At 35.5% G+C, this 6,661-nt stretch overlaps 1 protein-coding gene across 4 annotated transcripts in view; it reads left to right on the top strand.

Annotated features, from left to right (window-relative positions):
* The first annotated feature begins 403 nt into the window (after positions 1-403).
* The window catches only part of ebi (transducin beta like ebi), a 307,663-nt gene continuing 301,405 nt past the window's right edge, over positions 404-6,661 (top strand). For 2 of the 4 annotated variants that reach the window (XM_090381672.1, XM_090381699.1), the window contains exon 1: positions 404-457. The gene's annotated coding sequence lies outside the window, so the exon portion shown is untranslated. Of the gene's footprint in view, positions 458-645; positions 1,281-1,667; positions 1,727-6,661 lie in introns of those variants that run through there. The other 2 variants (XM_090381689.1, XM_090381680.1) reach the window with 2 other exon arrangements.

Here is a 6,661-nt window from a genome sequence, read left to right as displayed (position 1 = left end):
AATGAACAGAAGTACTCGCAATGAGGAATAAAGTAAATTTGTTGATCAAATATTCACAGGGCGGTTGGGGTGTTGATATTATACATTTCATATGAATGTAAAAGAAGCGTTATTTATTTTCTACTATTATTATGAAATCAAAAATTTGCTTAGCAAGTGTACGATTACACTAGTAACATGTTCTGGTGCGAAAAGAAATTAAGTGCCAAATTGCGAAAATATTTTTCTGTGAATTGTTGTCTTAATTGAAAACACAAGATACATCTGATGTTGTTATTATAAGTATTTATTGTACTATGAGTTACTTTTTCCATTATTAAAGAAGGGCATTGACCCAAATGACGCAGATATAGCGTTGATATGTGATTTGCACCGTTGCTCTTATGTTTTCACTCTATTTCGCGTATGTGACGCTAGAATAATAGTTGTTTTATCGGAGAGGATAATCAGAAATAAGGTAAATATACACGTTCTCTTTTTCTCCCCTCCTGATTTTGCCGTGTATAAAACTTTGGAAAATTTTAATAATGCAATAGTTTCATTTTCAAAATATTATAATTGAAAAGTTTATTTCGTGTTTTGTCGTAAGTTTTTCCTCGGTTGGTTGTCATTACAGTGGTAAAAGTCGCCATATCTCAGTGCATCAAAATGTAAAAAAATTATTTAATGTTAATTATTAGCTTTTTATCAGTTTTTTCAGCGGTCCACGCTATAGTTTATTCCTCTTTGAGCCAGCGTTCGAAGCATCGAAAAATAAGTTAGGTTCATTGTATAGGAAATTAGTTCACGAATTATATTTACTTCCACGGTAGTCTCTAAGCCTAACAACGTGTGATTATTGGTCAACAATATAGGAGTGTACAAGAAGGGGAAAAAAGTAACAGGGAATGTGTTACTGGTACTTGATAATGTTTTCTTAAAATGTTACCTGCTTCTGATTAAGAATCTAAACAGCAACTACTACGCACAAGGTCATCCTGCTGGAACAGCCATTGACATTAATATAATAACATTTACAAATGGTACTCAAGTTTGCCTCGCATTGCTAACGGACCTATTATTGAACCCTTACAGTGCATCACTGAAATTAAATCTCTTTAATGTGTTCAAATAATTGCGTACATCAGTACCTTCGCAATGTAAAAAATTTAGTATTAGAGGATGCTGAGGGAAAGAGCCAACTAAACGCTGCGATGAACATAATGTATATAAGGCAGATTACCTGATTTTTAATCCAAGGCTGCATTGAACGATGTAGTGTTTAGGGATTTAGATTCATGGTAAAGTTTCCTTTTACGTTTTCAGCACTTACTGCATTTATTGGTCAAGAAGCAATGCTTCTTACCCAGCCTAATAACCCTGAATAATAAATTTTAGGAAAGTTTTGCAGCCCAAGGGTTATTGGTAATGACAGATAAAATATATAAGCATATAATTTAGGTATGTATATGGGATTTAGGTTTGTATATGGGAGGACATTTTGGCCATATTTAATGGGGATATCTTTAATTTTTAGTAGAGAAATCCAAGAAAATACTTAGTAACAAAACAAAGTGGGCATAAAATATTCCACACACACAAGTACAAATAAATTAAGTTAGTCTGAATAACATTTGTATGGTGTGTTTCTGTAATTTTTATTTCATGGAGAGAGGGAGAAAAGACTCTGCTGCTCAACTGCAATGGAACAAGCCAAAGTTTTAGTGAAGCATATTCCAGTTTACAGGTGATTGTTCTACAACTCTTATCATATTCCAGTTTTAACCACAAAAACTGCTTTTGATTTCTAATTTTTGCTTAATATCTCCCAGAAGAATTGCTTTTGTTTATTTACCGAGATAATTGTCACAGTTTTTGCAACTGTTATAAGATACTTGTTATATCATTACTGGGTGGATTAGATTCCTTTGAATATAAGCAGTTCCTGTGGTAGTCTGAAATCAATAAAACTGAAAGTTACTGTGAGCTGTAAATGACAGATATTTTGAGATAGGCATAATTAAAAATGTCATGGTGATGTGGTATTGACATTATTAATTGTGCACAGCCCTAGTACTCAGCAGATTTCATGGCATTGCCTCTTGATTTCTTGTTTCATTTATACATAATCAAGCTTAACATAAATAATTTTATACAAATGGCATCCAACAAGCATCGGTTTCCTCCCTGAAATAATTTTGACAGGTTCTCATAGGAAATATGTTCAAAACTCAGATATGTGCTTAAAAAGTTCTCATCACCCTCAGTTTTTGAATATGTTAGGTTAATGACTGAAAATCAAGACCTGTAGTTGGTTTAATCATCTTTTCCATCTATTTTATCCATTTATTTATTTATTTATTTCTATAATTTTTTTTTCCAGAACATTTGATAGATTTTTAGAGCATTCGGGAACTTTCTACAACATTCAAGAATGTTCCGGAATGCTCTAGCATATTGTCTCATTCGGAAGAAAGGTTTGGATGTTTCTGGAAAGTTCTGAAACTTTCAGCGGAGTTCCTAGAAACATTGTGACCTTTCTAGAAACTTCTCTACTGGTATATATATGCGAGTGAGTTCTGTACCAAGTAAGCATTTTCATATTTCAAAAAGTACGTGTTTCAGAGAGCAAAGAACAAAGAGAGATTGATTGATTGATTGATTGATTTTTGGTAGTTGTTGGCGCATCGGCTTCTGTGGCCATATTGCACCTTCCAAGGTTTTTGCAGTACTTTGATCCAAGCCCGAGGCGGGAATCGAACCCGCGACCTTTGGGTTGCCGGGCAGGTACTTTACCCACTCGGCTAGCCTGGTCGGCAACAAAGAGAGGTGAACAAGAGTTTTAGCAAGTTAATGTTTGTAAACAAGTGTTGCATTCATTAGTGTAAATCGTGAACTGAGTTTAAATTATAAATAAAAAATCTACAATTTCTTAATTGTGTTCTTATGCGTGCATACCTCAACTGTACATGGAATATGTGTTCTTGCCAAAATATGCTTGAAGCTTTTGCTACATTTGCGGAGAAGTGGTATTAAAATTGCAGCGGAAGTCACTGTCACAACTTGTGAGAAAAGCCTTATCTTATCTTCCTTCATGGATTAGGCGATCCACCTGTTCGGGGAAAAGCCTATGGATATAAGGCTTTATTTTGGATATAAGGTCGGAGATGAAGAGAAAAAAGTATGGGCTCCAAAGATTTCCTGTAGCTCATATTCAAGTACTTTAACATTTAACAGGCTGGTTTAGAGGTGGTCATAATTGATACCTTTTGCTGTATGGCAGGAACCTTCAGACCACATAAATGATTGTTACTTTTGCAAGACCAATGTTTCTCGTTTTTCTGGGAAATCCAAGTATAAAGTAGAATATCCCAACATACCTTCTGCTCTAAGGCTGGTTCATCATGATGATATAATGCCAGTGCCAAAGGCCAGAAACTTATGGGCTTGACTCTTGATTCAGGATTGGAAAAGGAGTCTCCAGAACAGATGAGTACAGATGCAGACTTTTCAACTTTTGATACTGCAAAGCTGCATCTAATCACTCAGGCAGAAATTAATGATTTGGTCAGAGATTTGGACCTCTCCAAAACCAAGGCTCAATTACTAAGATCACGACTTCAAAAGTGGAATCTTCTTGAAAAGGGTGTCAAGGTATCTTTTTATAGGAAAAGGCAATCTGATATAACAACCTATCATTCCATGGATGGTGCTTTGGTTTATTGTAACAATATCCAGGAATTAAAGAAAGAGTTGCATCTGGAGCACGTCTCTGAGCAGTGGAGGCTTTTCATTGATTCATGTAAAGTCAGTTTGAAAGCAGTAATGCTCCATAATGGAAATAAACATCCATCTATACCATTGGCCCATGCAGTTCACATGAAGGAAATGTACGAGAACCTACAGGTTCCTTTGCAAAAAATATGCCATCAAGAATATAAATGAAATATCTGTGCTGACCTAAAAGTGGTAGCCTTGCTGGCTGGATTGCAAGATAGATTCACTAAATACTGCTACTTTTTATGTAAGTGGGACAGCTGAGCAAAGAATTGCCACTACAGGGTAAAAAAAAATGGCTGAGCCATTCAGAAGCTACACCAAGCCAGAAAAATGTAGCACATCCTCTGGTAGATAAGTCAAAAATTTATTTACCTATATTGCTCATCAAGCTAGGTTTGATAAAAAAATATTTGTGAAAGTGATGAACAAAAAAGAAGGATTTTCCTTTTGAGGCAAAAGTTTCCTCATATCTTTGAGGTCAAGATAAAAGCAGGAATTTTTGTGGGCCCTCAAATCAAATGGCTATTCTAAGTTGAGGAATTCACTAAAAAAATTAAATGCTACCAGAAATAAGAGCCTGGAAGGCAGTCGGAAATGTCTGCTGGAACTTTTTAAGCAATGAGAAATCCCAAAATTACAGTGAAATTGTTGACGAGCTAATTTTAGGGTATGGAGGTGGGGATGCAACATGTTTGTTTGTTATTTGGTTTTTAGGAGCATTAGCAACTAAGGCCATATTGCTCTGGGGATATGCGGTGGTCATTCCCTGATCTTTCTGCATCCTCCGTATTTGGTGGTCACGAGCTTGAACCCCGGTCTAATCAAGAAGCATGTGCTACTTACTGCTGCTCCTGCCCACCTGGCTACAGAGGCGCCGGAATGCAACATGTCCTTAAGCTTCATTTCCTACATTCTCATTTAGACTTTTTTCTTGAAAACATGTGAGCAGTCTGTGATGAATATGTTTTAAGAAAATGTAACATTTTCTTAAAATATATGAAATTTTTTTTACTAGAGACTTAGTTTTTGATTTTAACCCCTTTTTGCTTAAAATTGGTGGGTGTAACAGCAATATGGTTGCCATATTTCAATTCAGCAACATCAAATCTACAAGAATTGCCCTGAATTTGAATACAGCAAAAAAAATTTGTTTTTTTTTTTTGTCGACTAGTATTATTATTGGTAGTATTATCTAAATATATTGAGCATGGTGTGTAAAATATCTGTGCATGACTATATACATTGAATCAGTACATATATTATTCTTAGTCATTATGTGAATGAGCGAGTATACTTATGTTATTCAGAGAACTGGAAACTGACCTCTTCGTATTTTCATTCGTTGTTGATTTTCTTCCATCTTTGCTATCACAGGCAAAAAATAAAGATTCCCATTGTTAATTGGGGCTCACATCTGGTGAGTATGGGCTTGGCACACCCAGGGTCCTGAGCTGGATATCATCATTCTTCTCTTTCTTGGTGATTCCCTTCTAATTCTCTCTCTCTCTCTCTCACACTCACTCACTCACTCAGGGTAACTAGGTAATTTTTTTTTGGCTGTTGCAGCATAAGTCTCAGGCTTCCTTGCACCGTATAGCTAATAATAATAATGCCTCCTATTAACAAATTATATGTAAACAGAAACATGAATTCACAACTAAAAGTTTCAGCGTGATTAGTGATATTTACAAATTGCTATTTTTAAAATATTGATTTATTCAAGGTAGTCAGAATGACCATTTTATCTATACTCGGAGTTAGTACTAGTGGCAAATGATGCAAGAAAGCAAGCTTATATAGCCTCAGCCAAAAACACACACACACACACACACACACTTGAATTGAGTAAAAATAAGTTTTTTTAGTTATGTTTATGATAAAATTTACTGTCTACGAACAATAATTTTTCTTCGAGGGCAATTTTTATAGGATTTTTTTTTAAGGATTTTACCAAAACAAGTATTTTCAGAAGGCCAACAACTTTGCATTGGGTCCCACTTTTTCTGGTTATAACACTGCTTGATTGCTTTCCATTTACATATACTATACAGTGGAACCAACATCATCAGTTGGTTCCACTGTATAGAATTTAAAAACTATCTGAGACCACTATAATTACCTTTATGAAAGCAAAATCCCTTCTCTTTACCCCTGATGGTAGTTGCATCTTTAAGTAAATTCCACATGAGTATACTGTGATGATTATTGTTACTTAGTGGTACCCTTATCTGCAGATTTTTAATCCACGAATAATCACTGCTGATAATCAGATCAAGAGTATTACTCCCTCTGGTTGGCTCTTGTACATGCTGCTTGTAGAAAACAGTCATCCAGTAAATCCACAAAATCTTGCTAGTGTGTGAGTGACCAGCCCGCAATTTCTAGTCAATATCTGGAAAGTTAAAATCCACCATTATAATGGCACACTTTATTTCTGTGTACAGCTGTTCATATTACAGGCAACACAGAAGCCTATGGTAGGTATAAACTAGTCTGTAATCAAGTCACAAAGGAGGTTAGGCAGGCGAAGGCAGATTACGAGAAATCTTTGGCAAAGGATGCAAAGAAAAACAGCAAAGAGTTCTTTACTTATGTTAACTCTAGAAGGAAAGGGATGAATCAGATTGGACCACTTAACATGGATGGGTTGACTATTGATGATCATGCTTAGGTAGCTGATAAACTGAATGAGTATTTTGCATCTACATTCACACATGAGGAGTTATTCAATGAGGGGAGTGCCAGAAGTTTATCAAATGCCAAAAGGAAGCTAAGTGATTTTGTAATAACTGAGAGCAAAGTGGAGGAGAAATTGTTGAAGTTAAACATAAGGAATGCACCTGGGTTGGACGGGATCTATCCAGTTATATTAAAGAAGACAGCAATGGAAGTAAGCAATTCC

The sequence above is a fragment of the Mastigoproctus giganteus genome, chromosome 1, assembly GCF_048544385.1.
Source record: "Mastigoproctus giganteus isolate SK-2022 chromosome 1, ASM4854438v1, whole genome shotgun sequence".
Taxonomy (NCBI): domain Eukaryota; kingdom Metazoa; phylum Arthropoda; class Arachnida; order Uropygi; family Thelyphonidae; genus Mastigoproctus; species Mastigoproctus giganteus.
The sequence above is the reverse complement of the archived record's forward strand: the minus strand, read 5'-3'. Positions and strand labels throughout refer to the sequence as shown.